At 37.3% G+C, this 17,598-nt stretch overlaps 1 pseudogene; it reads right to left on the bottom strand.

Annotated features, from left to right (window-relative positions):
* Window positions 1-13,516: 13,516 nt before the first annotated feature.
* On the bottom strand, window positions 13,517-17,179 carry LOC143683127 (V-type proton ATPase subunit E 1-like; annotated as a pseudogene).
* Window positions 17,180-17,598: the final 419 nt, after the last annotated feature.

The following is a 17,598-nucleotide window of genomic DNA, read 5'->3' as shown; positions in this document are numbered from 1 at the left end:
TGTATGAGTCCATTAGAAAGGCTCAAGTGAATTTATTTTATAGATGTAAAACTAGCTTTTTCTGACTAGTGGGGGAGGGAAGTCAATTGAATCTCTGTTGGACAGAATTTATTTGCTTATCTATAATCAAGAATTATTTTCATTGCTATCAGTTTTCTACATGTTAGCTGACGTTTATTTCTGCAGAGTTATAAAATAGCTGAAAGGCAGTGAAAGGCACAAACTCTATAGAATCAGACAGCCCAAAACTATACTTTGTTTTCCATTGAAGACTCTTCATAATCTCTTGGTCCACTGTGCTGGTTTGAAAGGGTGTATGTACCCTAGAAAAGCCATGTTTTAATCCTAATTGCATTTGAAAAGGCGGCCATTTCTTATAATCCCTATTCAGTATTGTATGTTTGAAACTGTAATGAGACCATCTCTCTGGAGATGTGACTCAATCAAGAGTGGTGGTTAAACTGGATTAGGTGGAGACATGCCTCCACCCATTCGGGTGGGTCTTAATTAGTTTACTGGGATCCTATAAAAGAGGAAACATTTTGGAGAATGAAGGAGATTCTGAGAGAGCAGAATGATGTAGCCATGAGTAGCAGAGAGCCTATAGCCAGCAATCTTTGAAGATGAAGAAGGAAATGCTTTCTGGGGAAAGCTTCATGAAACAGGAAGCCAGGAGAAAAAGCTAGCAGATGATGCTGTGCCATGTGCCCTTCCAGATGAGAGAGAAACCCTGACTGTGTTCACCATGTGCCTTCTCACTTGAGAGAGAAACCCCGAACTTCATCAGCCTTCTGGAACCAAGGTATCTTAAATTGGACATTTCTATAGACTTGTTTTAATTGGGACATTTTCTCAGCCTTAGGGCTGTAAACTAGCAACTTATTAAATTCGCCTTCTAAAAAGTCATTCCATTTCTGGTATATTGCACTCCGGTAGCCAGCAAACTAGAATATCCACTTAATAGTCTTACACAAATTTTCCCTACAGCGTTCCCTCTTCTTTTGATTTTAGTCCTTTTTGGGAGAGAGGGGAGGGAGGCAACACCCTTATTTATGTCCCAGAATAATTTATATTCTTTCTGCCTAAGCCCATCGTTTTCTTTAACGTTCAGTTTAGGCAATGCCAGCATAGATGTGTCATAGAAAAGAACTTATCCCCAAATTTGAATGATCCTGAGGAGCATCTGGAAATCACTGAATTTGACTCATTTGGTGAATCTGTTGTCCGAGTGGAATAAAACATAGGGATGGAAAATAGGGAATGCTAGATTTTTTTTTTTATTAATTAAAAAAAGAATTAACAAAACAATTAGAAATCATTCCAATCTACATGTACAATCAGTAATTCTTAATAACATCACATAGTTGCATATTCATCATTTCTTAGTACATTTGCATCGATTTAGAAAGAGAAATAAAAAGACAACAGAATAAGAATTAAAACAATAATAGAAAGAAAAAAAAACAAAAACAAAAAACCTATACCTCACATGCAGCTTCATTCAGTGTTTTAACATAATTGCATTACAATTGGGTAGTATTGTGCTGTCCATTTCTGAGTTTTTATATCCAGTCCCGTTGTACAGTCTGTATCCCTTCATCTCCAATTATCCCTTCTCTCTTTTTTTTTTTAATTAACGGAAAAAAAGAAATTAACCCAACATTTAGAGATCATACCATTCTACACATGCAATCATTAATTCTTAACATCATCACATAGATGCATGATCATCATTTCTTAGTACATTTGCATTGGTTTAGAAGAACTAGCAACATAACCGAAAAAGATATAGAATGTTAATATAGAAAAAAAAATAAAAGTAATAATAGTAAAATCAAAACAAAACAAAACAAAACAAAAACCTATAGCTCAGATGCAGCTTCATTCAGTGTTTTAACATGATTACTTTACAATTAGGTATTATTGTGCTGTCCATTTTTGAGTTTTTGTATCTAGTCCTGTTGCACAGTCTGTATCCCTTCAGCTTCAATTACCCATTGTCTTACCCTGTTTCTAACTCCTGCTGAACTCTGTTACCAATGATATATTTCAAGTTTATTCTCGAATGTCCGTTCACATCAGTGGGACCATACAGTATTTGTCCTTTAGTTTTTGGCTGGATTCACTCAGCATAATATTCTCTAGGTCCATCCATGTTATTACATGGTTCATAAGTTTATCTTGTCTTAAAGCTGCATAATATTCCATCGTATGTATATACCACAGTTTGTTTAGCCACTCTTCTGTTGATGGAGATTTTGGCTGTTTCCATCTCTTTGCAATTGTAAATAATGCTGCTATAAACATTGGTGTGCAAATGTCCGTTTGTGTCTTTGCCCTTAAGTCCTTTGAGTAGATACCTAGCAATGGTATTGCTGGGTCGTATGGCAATTCTATATTCAGCTTTTTGAGGAACCGCCAAACTGCCTTCCACAGTGGTTGCACCCTTTGATATTCCCACCAACAGTGTATAAGTGTGCCTCTTTCTCCGCATCCTCTCCAGCACTTGTCATTTTCTGTTTTGTTGATAATGGCCATTCTGGTGGGTGTGAGATGATATCTCATTGTGGTTTTGATTTGCATTTCTCTAATGGCCAGGGACATTGAGCATCTCTTCATGTGCCTCTTGGCCATCCGTATTTCCTCTTCTGAGAGGTGTCTGTTCAAGTCTTTTTCCCATTTTGTAATTGGGTTGGCTGTCTTTTTGTTGTTGAGATGAACAATCTCTTTATAAATTCTGGATACTAGACCTTTATCTGATATATCATTTCCAAATATTGTCTCCCATTGTGAAGGCTGTCTTTCTACTTTCTTGATGAAGTTCTTTGATGCACAAAAGTGTTTAATTTTGAGGAGTTCCCATTTATTTATTTCCTTCTTCAGTGCTCTTGCTTTAGGTTTAAGGTCCATAAAACCGCCTCCAGTTGTAAGATCCATAAGATATCTCCCAACATTTTCCTCTAACTGTTTTATGGTCTTAGACCTAATGTTTAGATCTTTGATCCATTTTGAGTTAACTTTTGTATAGGGTGTGAGAGATGGGTCTTCTTTCATTCTTTTGCATATGGATATCCAGTTCTCTAGGCACCATTTATTGAAGAGACTGCTCTGTCCCAGGTGAGTTGGCTTGACTGCCTTATCAAAGATCAAATGTCCATAGATGAGAGGGTCTATATCTGAGCACTCTATTCGATTCCATTGGTCGATATATCTATCTTTATGCCAATACCATGCTGTTTTGACCACTGTGGCTTCATAATATGCCTTAAAGTCAGGCAGCGCGAGACCTCCAGCTTCGTTTTTTTTCCTCAAGATGTTTTTAGCAATTCGGGGCACCCTGCCCTTCCAGATAAATTTGCTTATTGTTTTTTCTATTTCTGAAAAATAAGTTGTTGAGATTTTGATTGGTATTGCATTGAATCTGTAAATCAATTTAGGTAGGATTGACATCTTAACTATATTTAGTCTTCCAATCCATGAACACGGTATGCCCTTCCATCTATTTAGGTCTTCTGTGATTTCTTTTAGCAGTTTTTTGTAGTTTTCTTTATATAGGTTTTTTGTCTCTTTAGTTAAATTTATTCCTAGGTATTTTATTCTTTTAGTTGCAATTGTAAATGGGATTCGTTTCTTGATTTCCCCCTCAGCTTGTTCCTTACTAGTGTATAGAAATGCTACAGATTTTTGAATGTTGATCTTGTAACCTGCTACTTTGCTGTACTCATTTATTAGCTCTAGTAGTTTTGTTGTGGATTTTTCCGGGTTTTTGACATATAGTATCATATCGTCTGCAAACAGTGATAGTTTTACTTCTTCCTTTCCAATTTTGATGCCTTGTATTTCTTTTTCTTGTCTAATTGCTCTGGCTAGAACCTCCAACACAATGTTGAATAATAGTGGTGATAGTGGACATCCTTGTCTTGTTCCTGATCTTAGGGGGAAAGTTTTCAATTTTTCCCCATTGAGGATGATATTAGCTGTGGGTTTTTCATATATTCCCTCTATCATTTTAAGGAAGTTCCCTTGTATTCCTATCTTTTGAAGTGTTTTCAACAGGAAAGGATGTTGAATCTTGTCGAATGCCTTCTCTGCATCAATTGAGATGATCATGTGATTTTTCTGCTTTGATTTGTTGATATGGTGTATTACATTAATTGATTTTCTTATGTTGAACCATCCTTGCATACCTGGGATGAATCCTACTTGGTCATGATGTATAATTCTTTTAATGTGTTGTTGGATACGATTTGCTAGAATTTTATTGAGGATTTTTGCATCTGTATTCATTAGAGAGATTGGTCTGTAGTTTTCTTTTTTTGTAATATCTTTGCCTGGTTTTGGTATGAGGGTGATGTTGGCTTCATAGAATGAATTAGGTAGTTTTCCCTCTGCTTCGATTTTTTTGAAGAGTTTGAGGAGAATTGGTACTAATTCTTTCTGGAACGTTTGGTAGAATTCACATGTGAAGCCATCTGGTCCTGGACTTTTCTTTTTAGGAAGCTTTTGAATGACTAATTCAATTTCTTTACTTGTGATTGGTTTGTTGAGGTCATCTATGTCTTCTTGAGTCAAAGTTGGTTGTTCATGTCTTTCCAGGAACCCATCCATTTCCTCTAAATTGTTGTATTTATTAGCATAAAGTTGTTCATAGTATCCTGTTATTACCTCCTTTATTTCTGTGAGGTCAGTAGTTATGTCTCCTCTTCCATTTCTGATCTTATTTATTTGCATCCTCTCTCTTCTTCTTTTTGTCAATCTTGCTAAGGGCCCATCAATCTTATTGATTTTCTCATAGAACCAACTTCTGGCCTTATTGATTTTCTCTATTGTTTTCATGTTTTCAATTTCATTTATTTGTGCTCTAATCTTTGTTATTTCTTTCCTTTTGCTTGCTTTGGGGTTAGCTTGCTGTTCTTTCTCCAGTTCTTCCAAATGGATAGTTAATTCCTGAATTTTTGCCTTTTCTTCTTTTCTGATATAGGCATTTAGAGCAATAAATTTCCCTCTTAGCACTGCCTTTGCTGCGTCCCATACGTTTTGATATGTTGTGTTTTCATTTTCATTCGCCTCGAGGTATTTGCTAATTTCTCTTGCAATTTCTTCTTTGACCCAGTCGTTGTTTAGGAGTGTGTTGTTGAGCCTCCACGTATTTGTGAATTTTCTGGCACTCTGCCTATTATTGATTTCCAACATCATTCCTTTATGGTCCGAGAAAGTGTTGTGTAAGATTTCAATCTTTTTAAATTTGTTAAGACTTGCTTTGTGACCCAGCATATGGTCTATCTTTGAGAATGATCCATGAGCACTTGAGAAAAAGGTGTATCCTGCTGTTGTGGGATGTAATGTCCTATAAATGTCTATTAAGTCTAGTTCATTTATAGTAATATTCAGATTCTCTATTTCTTTGTTGATCCTCTGTCTAGATGTTCTGTCCCTTGATGAGAGTGGTGAGTTGAAGTCTCCAACTATTATGGTATATGAGTCTATTTCCCTTTTCAGTGTTTGCAGTATATTCCTCACGTATTTTGGGGCATTCTGATTCGGTGCATAAATATTTATGATTGTTATGTCTTCTTGTTTAATTGTTCCTTTTATTAGTATATAGTGTCCTTCTTTGTCTCTTTTAACTGTTTTACATTTGAAGTCTAATTTGTTGGATATTAGTATAGCCACTCCTGCTCTTTTCTGGTTGTTATTTGCATGAAATATCTTTTCCCAACCTTTCACTTTCAACCTATGTTTATCTTTGGGTCTAAGATGTGTTTCCTGTAGACAGCATATAGAAGGATCCTGTTTTTTAATCCATTCTGCCAATCTATGTCTTTTGATTGGGGAATTCAGTCCATTGACATTTAGTGTTATTACTGTTTGGATAATATTTTCCTCTAACATTTTGCCTTTTGTATTATATATATCATATCTGATTTTCCTTCTTTCTACACTCTTTTCCATATCTCTCTCTTCTGTCTTTTTGTATCTGACTCTAGTGCTCCCTTTAGTATTTCTTGCAGAGCTGGTCTCTTGGTCACAAATTCTTTCAGTGACTTTTTGTCTGAGAATGTTTTAATTTCTCCCTCATTTTTGAAGGATAATTTTGCTGGATATAGGAGTCTTGGTTGGCAGTTTTTCTCTTTTAGTATTTTAAATATATCATCCCACTGTCTTCTAGCTTCCATGGTTTCTGCTGAGAAATCTACACAAAGTCTTATTGGATTTCCCTTGTATGTAATGGATTGTTTTTCTCTTGCTGCTTTCAAGATCTTCTCTTTCTCTTTGACCTCTGACATTCTAACTAGTAAGTGTCTTGGAGAATGCCTATTTGGGTCTAATCTCTTTGGGGTGCGCTGCACTTCTTGGATCTGTAATTTTAGGTCTTTCATAAGAGTTGGGAAATTTTCAGTGATAATTTCTTCCATTAGTTTTTCTCCTCCTTTTCCCTTCTCTTCTCCTTCTGGGACACCCACAACACGTATATTTGTGCGGTTCATATTGTCCTTGAGTTCCCTGATACCCTGTTCAAATTTTTTCATTCTTTTCCCTATAGTTTCTGTTTCTTTTTGGAATTCAGATGTTCCATCCTCCAAATCACTAATTCTATCTTCTGTCTCTTTAAATCTATCATTGTAGCTATCCATTATTTTTTCTATGTTTGCTACTTTATCCTTCACTTCCATAAGTTCTGCGATTTGTTTTTTCAGTTTTTCTATTTCTTCTTTATGTTCAGCCCATGTCCTCTTCATGTCCTCCCTCAATTTATCGATTTCATTTTTGAAGAGGTTTTCCATTTCTGTTCGTATATTCAGCATTAGTTGTCTCAGCTCTTGTGTCTCATTTGAGCTATTGGTTTGTTCCTTTGACTGAGCCATATTCTCAATCTTTTGAGCGTGGACAGTTATCTTCTGCTGCTGGCGTCTGGGCATTTATTCAGATTTCTCTTGGTGTTGGACCCAGCAAGGTTGTAATATTTTTCTGTGAAATCTCTGGGTTCTGTTTTTCTTATCCTGCCCAGTAGGTGGCGCTCGTGGCACCCGTTTGTCTGCGGGTCCCACCAGTAAAAGGTGCTGTGGGACCTTAAACTTTGGAAAACTCTCGCCGTCCTGGGGGTTCGCTAGCCGAAGCGGCTTGAGCCGGCCTGGGGTCCGAACGCAGGGAGGGTTGCTGGTCGCCGCAGCCAGGGAAAGAGCCCGTCCGAATTTCCTAGTCGGCCCTGGGCAACACGCGTGGCGGGAGGGCGCCAGCGGCAGCGGCCCGCCCGAGAGAGTGCACGTTCCCCGGGAGTCACGGGGTCACCGTTCTCTGCGGCCTGGGGGTTTCCGATCCAATTCTCTCAGTTGGTCCGGGGGCTGCGCGTGGTGTGGGCGCCAGTCGCCTTGGTTTCAGGGGACCACCTCTCCAATTCTCCCAGCCGGCCCGAGAAGGGGGAAGGGAGTAACTCCGGCCGCTTGCCACCCCGCCCGGTAAGGCCCGCGCGCCTCGGCGATCTCACCCGAGCTGCTTCTCTCAGCCAGCCAGCCGTTCCAGGATGGGGTACGCTGTCTTTTTTATCTCTGTTGTGGCTTTGGGCGCTTTCTGTATCGTTTCTACTCCCCTAGTAGGTGTCCTGGAGAAGAAATTAAGATCCGCGTGTCTTACTAAGCCGCCATCTTCCAGGAAGTCCTCGAATGCTAGATTTTTAGTACATTTAAAGAAAAATGAATTTTTTTGCCTTTTCTAGAAGTATATTTACTTGTTATATAGTTTATTGTAGTTAATGAAATTATCCTAAGTTATAGCAGGAGGCTTATCAATTACATATTGTGAAATATTAGCAAAAATTAAAAAATCTCACATCATCCAGACTTCTGAACAGTTTTATTATTACATTATTAATGAATTAGCATTTATTCACCATATCATAGAGCTGTGTATGGACAGGAATTCAGTCTGTCTTTTTCACTCTTGTCTCCTCAAAGCCTTGAGCATTGCCTGAGGCACATCATGTATGTGATATGTATTTATTCAATAAAAAAATTCAAGAACAATTTTTTTAAACCATGTACTATTTACCTGACACTGTGCTTGATGGTGGGGATTAAAAAGAAAAAGGTTGAGTGTGATCCATATTTTAGAGGTGCTCGTGCTCCTTTATTGGATCCTTTTCCCAAAGGAATTTGTCCCTGAGGGTAGAATTTCAGGCAGCATGGCGTACTGATAGAAGAATAGGGTGATCCCCATAATCTCACCATGTAGGTGAGTATTGGTGAATATGTGGTTAAGATTACCTCTGGTGAAATCATCCCAAGCAGCTGTCTTCCTGCCACCAAGATGGGGACATTTGCAGGTTGCCAAGATTAAGACTTAAGGCTTCAATAGCTCCTGTTCTACAGGTTTGCGCAGAAATGCTTTCCCATGTTTCCAAGTTGATTAGAGGTTCTCTTTCTCTTCCAGGAGCCTAAGAAAAGTAACCATCACCACAATTATTATTAAAGAATCTGGACTTAGCACTTTGTGATTGTTATCTCTTTTAATCCTTATAACCATCCTATGGAGTAGGTGAGAGGTTAAGTATTATGTTTAATAATACAGTTAATGGGTGTGAAGTTAGGATGGACAGTGTTCTAGTTTGCTAGCTGCTGGAATGCAATATACCAGAAACAGAATGGCTTTTAAGAGAGGAATTTAATGAGTTGCTAGTTTACAGTTCTAAGGCTGAGAAAATGTCCCAATTAAAACAAGTCTGTAGAAACATCCAATCTAAGGGATCCAGGGAAAGATACCTTGGTTCAAGAAGGCCGATGAGGTTCAGAATTTCTCTTTCAAGTGAGAAGACAAATGGTGAGCACAGTCAGGGCTTCTCTCTCATCTGGAAAGGCACATGGCGAATATAGTGTCATCTGCTAGTATTCTATCCTGGCTTCCAGTTTCATGAAGCTCCCTAGGAAGCTTCTTTATCTCCAAAGGTCACTGGCTTGTAGACTCTCTGCTTCATGGTACTGCAGCATTCTCTGCTCTCTCTGAATCTCCCATTCTCCAAAATGTTTCCTATTTTATAGGACTCCAGTAACCCAATCAAGACCCACCCAAATGGGTGGAGACATGTTGTCACCTAATCCAGTTTAACAACCACTCTTGACTAAATCACATAATCCAGGGAGATGATCTGATTACAGTTTCAAACATACAGCATTGAATAGGGATTATTCTACTTTTATGAAATGGGAATTTGATTAAAACATGGCTTTTCTAGGGGGCATACATCCTTTTAAACGCACACAGACAGGAATTAAATAAAGTGTCTGACTTCAAAGGCTTGGTCTTCACCACTAAACCTTATTACCTCAATACATAGAACTGACATGACGAGAATAAGGCTAAATCTCTCTGATAAATGTCTCCGGGTTAGTAGGTCTCTGTATGTGTGTGTGTGAGAATAGTAGGATGGAATCTTTCCTATATTCATTGCAAATAAAAATAAATGTGCATTATCCGTTTTTGCTGGGCTTTACACTTCTCCCGTCCCAGGCTTCATGAAGTTCAATGAAAAGTGGCACAGGGACTCCGACAATTGAATCAATACTTCTATTAACTGCAACATGCACTTTGAGGGCTCAGAGTTGATTGGATTATGTTTTGTGGGATTATTAAACTCTGTTGGTTGGTATCTGTGCTGCCATAGAGGGGCAAAGGAAAGTTTTTGACATGTGTCTAGACTCCAGGGAGTTCATGTAGTATTTCACACAATGGCACTTCGGTCCTTTCTTCCATTCCCAGCCCAAAGAGTTCTGACATAGGTGCCGTCTACCCATAATTAATCCTTCAGCCTTTTGTATTTGCAGGACAGTTTGGCATTTTTCTTTTCCTCACCTTTCAAAATTTCCAATACCCTTAACATTTGATTTCTCTCCTCCTAAAATGTCTACATTTGTACTTCCTTTAGTTTTCCTTTCAATTTTGAATGCAATGTGCTTCTCTGAAGTCATTTCCCTCCTGCTAATTAACCTGACTTCATTACACAGGCATTTCCTATTCTTAGCTTCATTGTATCATCCACTCAAATTACTAAAGTTATTTCAGCTTCATTTCAGACCTCCTTTAACACCAACTCTACAGAGTTCTTGGTTTTTTGCCATTATCCTGATTAGTCTCACATCTCTTTTTTTCAAATAATGACCTGGCAAGAAAATAATTTTTTAATGTTACTTTCCCTTAATTTAATTCTTTTTGACAAGAGTCCAATGTGCACAGATCATAGTACCACTCGAACTCTTTCAATCGTCTCTTTCTGATGTCACTGATGTGAAATGAAAGTTAAAGAAGAAAACAATCCAATGAGTAGGAAGCTAGAATAAATTCTAGAAAAAATTGCATGTTTATTTAATTTTTTTCCTCTGGGGAAATTTTTAAAAATATTTTTACAGCCAAACCTTAGCAAACAAACATACAGACATTCTCTACATGGTGTACAATCAATGGCTCACAATATCATCACATAGTTTTTTCATCACCATGATCATATTGCTGAACATTTGCATCTCTCCAGCGAAAGAAAGAAAAAAGAAAAAACTTATACATACCATACCCCTTATCCTTCCCTCTCATTGATCACTAGTATTTCAATCTACTCAATTTATTTTAACCTTTTGTTCCCCCTATTATTTGTTTATTTTTTATCCATATTTTTTATTCATCTCTCCATACTCTAGATAAAAAGAGCATCACAAACAAGGTTTTCACAATCACAGTCACATTGTAAAAGTTATATCATTTTACAATCATCTTCAAGAAACATGGCTACTGGAACACAGCTTCTATAGTTTCAGGTACTTCCTCCAGCCACTTCAATACATCATAAACTGAAAAGGGGCTATCTACAATGTGCGTGAAAATAACCTCCAGTACAACCTCTTGACTCTGCTTGAAATCTCTCAGCCATTGACACTTTGTCTCATTTCACTCTTCTCCCTTTTGGTCGAGAAGGTTTTCTCAATCCCTTGATGCTGAGTCCCAGCTCATTCTAGGATTTCTGTCCCACGTTTCCAAGCAGGTTTACATGCCTGGGAGTCATGTCACATGTAGAGGTGGGGAGGGCAGTGAGTTTGTTTGCCCTGTCAGCTTAGAGAGAGACCACATTTGAACAACAATAGAGGTTCTCTGGGGGGTGACTCTTTGGCCTGTTTTAAGTTGGCTTAGCTTATCCTTTGCAGAAATAAGTTTCATAGGAGCAAACCCTAAGATTGAGGGTTCAGCCTATTGATTTGGTTGTCCCCACTGCTTGGAAGAATATCAGAAATTCTCCAAATGGGAAAGTTGAATCTTTTCCCCTTTCTCCCCTTTCAAATACTTGATCTCCTCCCTTAGCAAATACTTCTTTATTCACTGTCCAAATCACTCTGGGATTTACTGGGGCATCAAACTGAACTGGAAATGCCAACAAAATCTCATGCCCTATTTAAGATTCCATATACTTATGGTGTTCAATTAAACTGACCATACAAGTTCAATTAGGAAATGCAATAGTCAAAATATAAATTTTGCACCAAATAAACATTTCTCTCTTGGAAAAATTTCATTTTATCATTTTTACTGTTGAAATAAATGGTCTTTGTTTTTAAAAAATAATCTTACTAAATGATCAATATGCTAATCATGGAAAAAATGATCCTTTTGAGGATGGGAAGATAAAAACAAAGCAATAAAAAAAAAAGCCACCATAAGCTGAACTTTCCATGTTTCCTATTTTTAGCCAATGGCCTTTTTCTATAATCTTGATTTTTTAAATTAGTTTTTGGTTTTTAGGCAATGCTTTTATTTTCAATTACTTTTAGTAAGGTTTTTGTTTCTGCTTGAGGAAAGAAATGCATTCAGTTTTGGAGACCAGGTTCTTAAATAAAAGTTAATCCACTAAGGATTCCTTTAAATGAGGACAAACCTTTGATAATTTAGGAATAATTATGGGAGAGCCAGAAAATTGGTTATCAGGCAACCACTTGCTTATTGCAATGTTGTCCAGCCACAAAATTAGCAAGTGAAGTTTGGAAACATTCAGCCTTTACGCCAAATCTCTGTGTGGATTCATACCGTCTTACTAATACACTGTCATTTATTTCAAACTCATCATCGTCATCATTGTTCTAGTTTGCTAGCTGCCAGAATGCAATATACGAGAAACAGAATGTCTTTTAATAAGTTGCAAGTTTATAGTTCTAAGGCCACGAAAATGTCCCAATTAAAGCAAGTCTATAAAAATGTCCAAATTAAGGCACAAACAAGAGGTTACATTCACTCAAGAAAGGCTGATGAAGTTCAGGATTTCTCAATGGAAAAGCAAATGGCAAACATGGCGACCTGTGCTAGCTTTCTCTCCAGGTTCCTTGTTTTATTAAGCTCCCAATGGGGTGTTTTCCTTCTTCATCTCCAAAGGTCTCTCACTGTGTGGGTGCTCAGGTTTCTCATTGCTTTTTTATTTAATTTTTTAAAATAGATCTCATCCAGTTTTGTTGGTCTAAGTTCTAAAATGCACCTTCTATTACAAAGATAACATACTGTATGAAATAACTATCCTTAGGAGTTTCTTTTTCATTTTTTAAATGACAACCCCAATGCAATATTCAATATATATTCTTTTTAACTTTTTATTATAGAAAGTTTCAAATATATACGATTTCATTAACTCCCAAGACTCACTAAATACCACGTAGCTGTTACTCAGTGTCTGTCATTTTGAGCTCATGGCCAATGTTGTTCTATCTATACTCCCCCCATCCTTTCTCGCTCACTCTGATTGCTTTGAAACAAATTCCAGACACCATATCATTTTATACAAATATTTCAGTATGTAAGAACTCATTTGGGGAGCAAAAAGCCCAACAACTACATTGCCAATGCCACGACTAAGATACTTCCCGTTGTCTCATTTTTTAAGTACTTTACTTCAGTCAAAACTGAAATAAGTCTATATATTGGATTGGTTGCTCTGTCCTGTATCTCTTTTCTTTTTTGCATGTGCAGTTTTTGTTTTAATAAAAAGCATTTTCATGGCTTAGATTTTAATCACCTTTACAGATAAGGAAAACTTCTAGGCTCAGAGGGGTTAACAGTGACATCGCTGGAAGGAATATATGCCCCACGTGCATTTTAAACACAAACATAAAACCATAAAGACGAAACACCAGACACATCACACTCTTGACTAAATTAAAAGAGCTGGAGAAGAGTGGAAGTTCAGGGAGTTCAAGCAACCCCCAACCAACTCCTTCACCTTCACGCTACAGAACCAACTGAGAGTTGTATTAGCTTTAAATGAGCTAGAGGTAGGTTCCTGATCGTGTGAAGTGAACTTTGTCCAGCCAAGGGCATTCGCTACAGAAGGGTATTCCACTGATAAATGCATAAGAATAGTAGCGTTTTGAGAACAGCAATATTAGTACAATATTAGTACCTAAGAAGATCATCTGTATTAGAACATAGATAACCTTGGTTCTTCAAATATCAGAAACTTCCACGTCACAGCAGCAGAAGAGTGGAATGAATTCACCTCCTAAAGACTTGGTCTAAAAACCTCTTTGTTGGCATCTGCACCAAACAAGCTCATCGTCTGCTGAGCTACAAGATCCAGCTGGCTTTCTAGGGTATTAGAAACCTTTATTTTATGATCTCCACTATAGATCTCAACACCACCAGCTATAACCTCAGGTAAGTAGGCCTCCTGGTCAATTTGGACATCAACACCTTTTTTGGTGGCAATTTTGTACATAGGAATTGCTTTATGCACCACAGCCTTAGCCAGAGGAAATCCTGTTTCCTGCAATAAATAATCACCTGATAGTCTGGCAAGTCAGTCAAACCCTGAAGGCCCAGCCCACCCTGTAGCACTTGTTACATGGTTGTATCTTTTCCCACCTTGCTAAGTGTCTGCTTTGTTTCATTTAGACTACCTGCGATAAGGTCACCTCTGGCTCTGAAGGCTAAGGACCTTGGTTGATTCATCAAATCAGAAATCTGAATTTTCTTTTGTTGCTCAATGTGCTTTTCTTTCTTCTCATAATATTTCATAGTCTTCAGTTTTTGAGTTTGCACAAGACGACCTTTCTCAATGTTGAACTCTTTCTCTGCCTCTGCATCTATTTCTCCTGCTTTCTCATTAGCTTCTTGTCCAATGAAAGCCATCATGTGCTTAATTTACTTTTGCACATCGCATTGCTGAAGGCCATGGTGACAACAATGTTACCCCAGTAGGCAAGAGAATCAAGTTCAGATTTGAAAAGGGTGGTGGAAGGAGTGGGAGAAGACAGCCTCTTGTTTCTTTCTGATATATAGTTTCTCCTTCATCCTTTTTCCTCCAATTTATTTTTTTTGAAGAAATCAAATCATTTGTCCTTTGGAGCTTCTTACAGCCCGGACTTTGTGGATTGTATACCTGTACTGTGTTTAACACATTTCCTTGTTCTCTGTACTTCCTCTAAGTGAGTAATTCTATCTAAAGACTTGTTCAGATTCAGAAGGTACGTAATGCCTGGTCGTCTCTCTTCCTGTGATATTAGCAGTCATTGATTATCATAGCATAGGCCCATTAATCCATAGGGGTTACAACATGATGATATGGTATAATTCCTACTTCACTTACTAGCTGAACGATTTTTATAAAGAAAACCTTCCACTCATCTGCTATGTGATTACCCAAAGATATAACTCATAACACAGGATAGATAAACTTGATTTTCTCCCTTTGTTACTGTCCAAAATAATGAGTTTATTCTTTAGCATTTTCCAGGAAGTGACATGGAACTTTTAAATTTTTGTTACTTTAAATTATTACAAATTCATAGGCTTACATATATTTGATATAGTTCAGTTCATTGTAATTGATATCTTTACGGATGCTAAAATTGTCCTATCTTCTGAAGTGGGAGCCTACTCCTCAGTCTTTTTTATTTGAGCCTAAGAATCTTTAATAGCTTCCTTAATTTCTTGTATGGCAAGATGATCCATGTTCATGTTACCTTAATGCTGGAGTCAGATATTCCTCCAGGGAACCAGGGGTCCATTTAGGTGGAAATGGCATTTAGAGACCACACGAATATTCATAAAGCATGTTTGTCTGTGAAATTTATTTCATACCACTTGATTCTGTTCTCAACTATTTTAGCCAAATCAACACGTACCCACCCAGAAGACACACCTAGACACAAATAAGAATTGTAGCACTCTTGGGTGTAGGAGATACGCTCAACACACTTTTCCAGATCCATCAGGTCTTAGATTCTTGCCTTGTATCTGGCTCTTACCTTAGTATTTCGTACTTCAGAGCTTTCTTGAATTTGTTGCCGTGTGGATTCATTTGAAATACTTTGCACACTATTTTTAGTTTTGCTTATCCTGCTGCATTAGACTTGGCCTTACAGATCCCAAGCCCTAGCTATTGTAAGTTTTTTGAAGGTTCAGTTTGGACATTAACAAAAGAAACTATTTGTGGTGATTTCTTCAGTTCATTTATATCAAACACACTTTTTCTTTTTTTTTTTTACCTTTTCCAGAATATAAACTGGGAAACTTTCACTGTCAGAAATATTTATTGGGTTTTAATATGGTTAGTGTGAGGCTAAGTAGACATTTATTGACAGAGATGATTGTAGAATGATCTGTAAAATACCTTTAAAGCACAGAGTAAATTCAACTATGTCCCACTGTGCTCTTGTCTGTTTTCTCTCACCCTGCTTCAAAGCAAGAACTTCTAACTTTTTCCAATGCAAAGCCAACACTTGTAATACCACCAAGAGTAAGAGGAAGCAACAAAAATGATCTTTGGCTGTCTCTCAAACATACGTTATATATATGATCTCTGATCTTTATACTAACCTTTAAGATACACATTATTCATATAAATTTTTTTTGTTTTTGCAAATAGGCTCAGAGATCTCAGAGATTCAGACTTATTTAATGTCTCTGAGCTGGTAGGTTGCAGAGTAGTGATAAAGGCCTAGATCTGCCTTTTCACTGTGCTTTGCTCCTTCCCAAGATCAGGAATTGGCTTCTAACTCAAAGATTGTAATTAATTTTGGCTATGATCACATAGCCACTCATGACCACTTATATTCCTTCCTGGATATTTCCTTTAGCACTAAGATAAATGCTGACCTCATGAGATGACAATGCAACCAAATGAGGATGATTAAGTTAATGGTTAAGACAATAAATGTGATAGAATCTGTAGTCATTTCAAGGCTTACTCTGTGTAAGCGTAAGAACTAAGATTATACAAAGATGATAAATTTTATGCCCTCGAAAATAAACATCACTTTATCTAAATTTCTAAAGACATGTGTAATTTGAGATTGTATGGTCCAATGAGACCTTGGAGTGTTTGTGTTCAGTTACTGGTTTGAAGTACATGCACATGTTTTAGGAATTTGATGAGCAAGTTGATATTCTCTAAATAAAGCTGAAAAATGTAAAAAATGTGTTTTTTTTTGAGGGGGTGGATGAAAATTGTCTGGATTCATACACAATAAGTTGTTGACAATGGTTACCTTTGGAGAGAGAATTGGGAGAGGGTGGTTTGTAAATTCATCTTCCACTTTTGTCTACTGCTTGAATTTTCTCCATATTTATCCATGGTGATATCATGTTTATTTTATTTCCTTCTTTGTATTTATATAATTAAAAACTTGGTAAATGCTAAAATGAATGAAAAAATAAAGTAAGGAAGACTTTAAGACTGTTATCTGGATGATATTCTCATAACCAGGCATGTGACATAACCTACCTTATGGGGAATAAACAAAATGAGAATATAGCACTTAGAAAGATGTAAAAACATTTTGCATGGAAAAGACGGCATAAATATGCAATCCGAACAATTATGTTTTGGAGTTGTTGTCCCTAAAGAAAGTTCATTTTGGTTCAGAAGACTTATTTCATGTTTATAGACACTGGAGGATACAAGAGAAAAGATCATGTTCTGAATTAAGGTTTCCCACAGGGCTTTCATCAATCCCACACAGTAGCAGAAGGTATGTATCACCAGGCCTCCATTCATGCCTCAGAGTACACTGCCTGCAGGCTCGCAAGTCTCAGAGACCTCAAAAGACTTCCTGAAAACCTGTGAGTCAGCTGTCTCATGCCCTAAACCTAAACTGAAGGCATCCTGCTCCACGCTGCTTCTCTCCTCCTCATTTCCCTGCACTGCTCGCTTTGTATGCATTGTCTACAAACTCCCCACAACCTCCAAAAATCTCTTTTTACATTTTGCCTCAATGAAACCAATTTCCTCAATAATATGACTCCCTTTCTTGACTCCCTCAAGTGAAGGGTTTATCTTAATTCTTTGGAAAATTCCCCCTTAGGGTTCAGAGACCCTTTCTAACTCTGAACTTGTAGGTAACAATTTTTCTTCTCTCTTGGAAAAGAGATAATTTTATAATGGTTTTGTCAACTATTGTTTTTAATAAGGTACACCAATATTTGTGCACATGTTTCCCTGGAAGATAAATTTTACATTCTTGCAAAAAAAGGAATATTTTTTCAAAGCTCTTGCAAGAAATCTCTTGCCTCAAATGGACTCAGCTGGCTGTTTAATCTAGGACCTGGCCAATGAGCCCACTGCAGATTAATTAGGGAGTT

Source organism: Tamandua tetradactyla, chromosome 5, assembly GCF_023851605.1.
Source record: "Tamandua tetradactyla isolate mTamTet1 chromosome 5, mTamTet1.pri, whole genome shotgun sequence".
Classification (NCBI taxonomy): Eukaryota; Metazoa; Chordata; class Mammalia; order Pilosa; family Myrmecophagidae; genus Tamandua; species Tamandua tetradactyla.
This window is presented reverse-complemented; position numbering and strand designations above follow the sequence as displayed.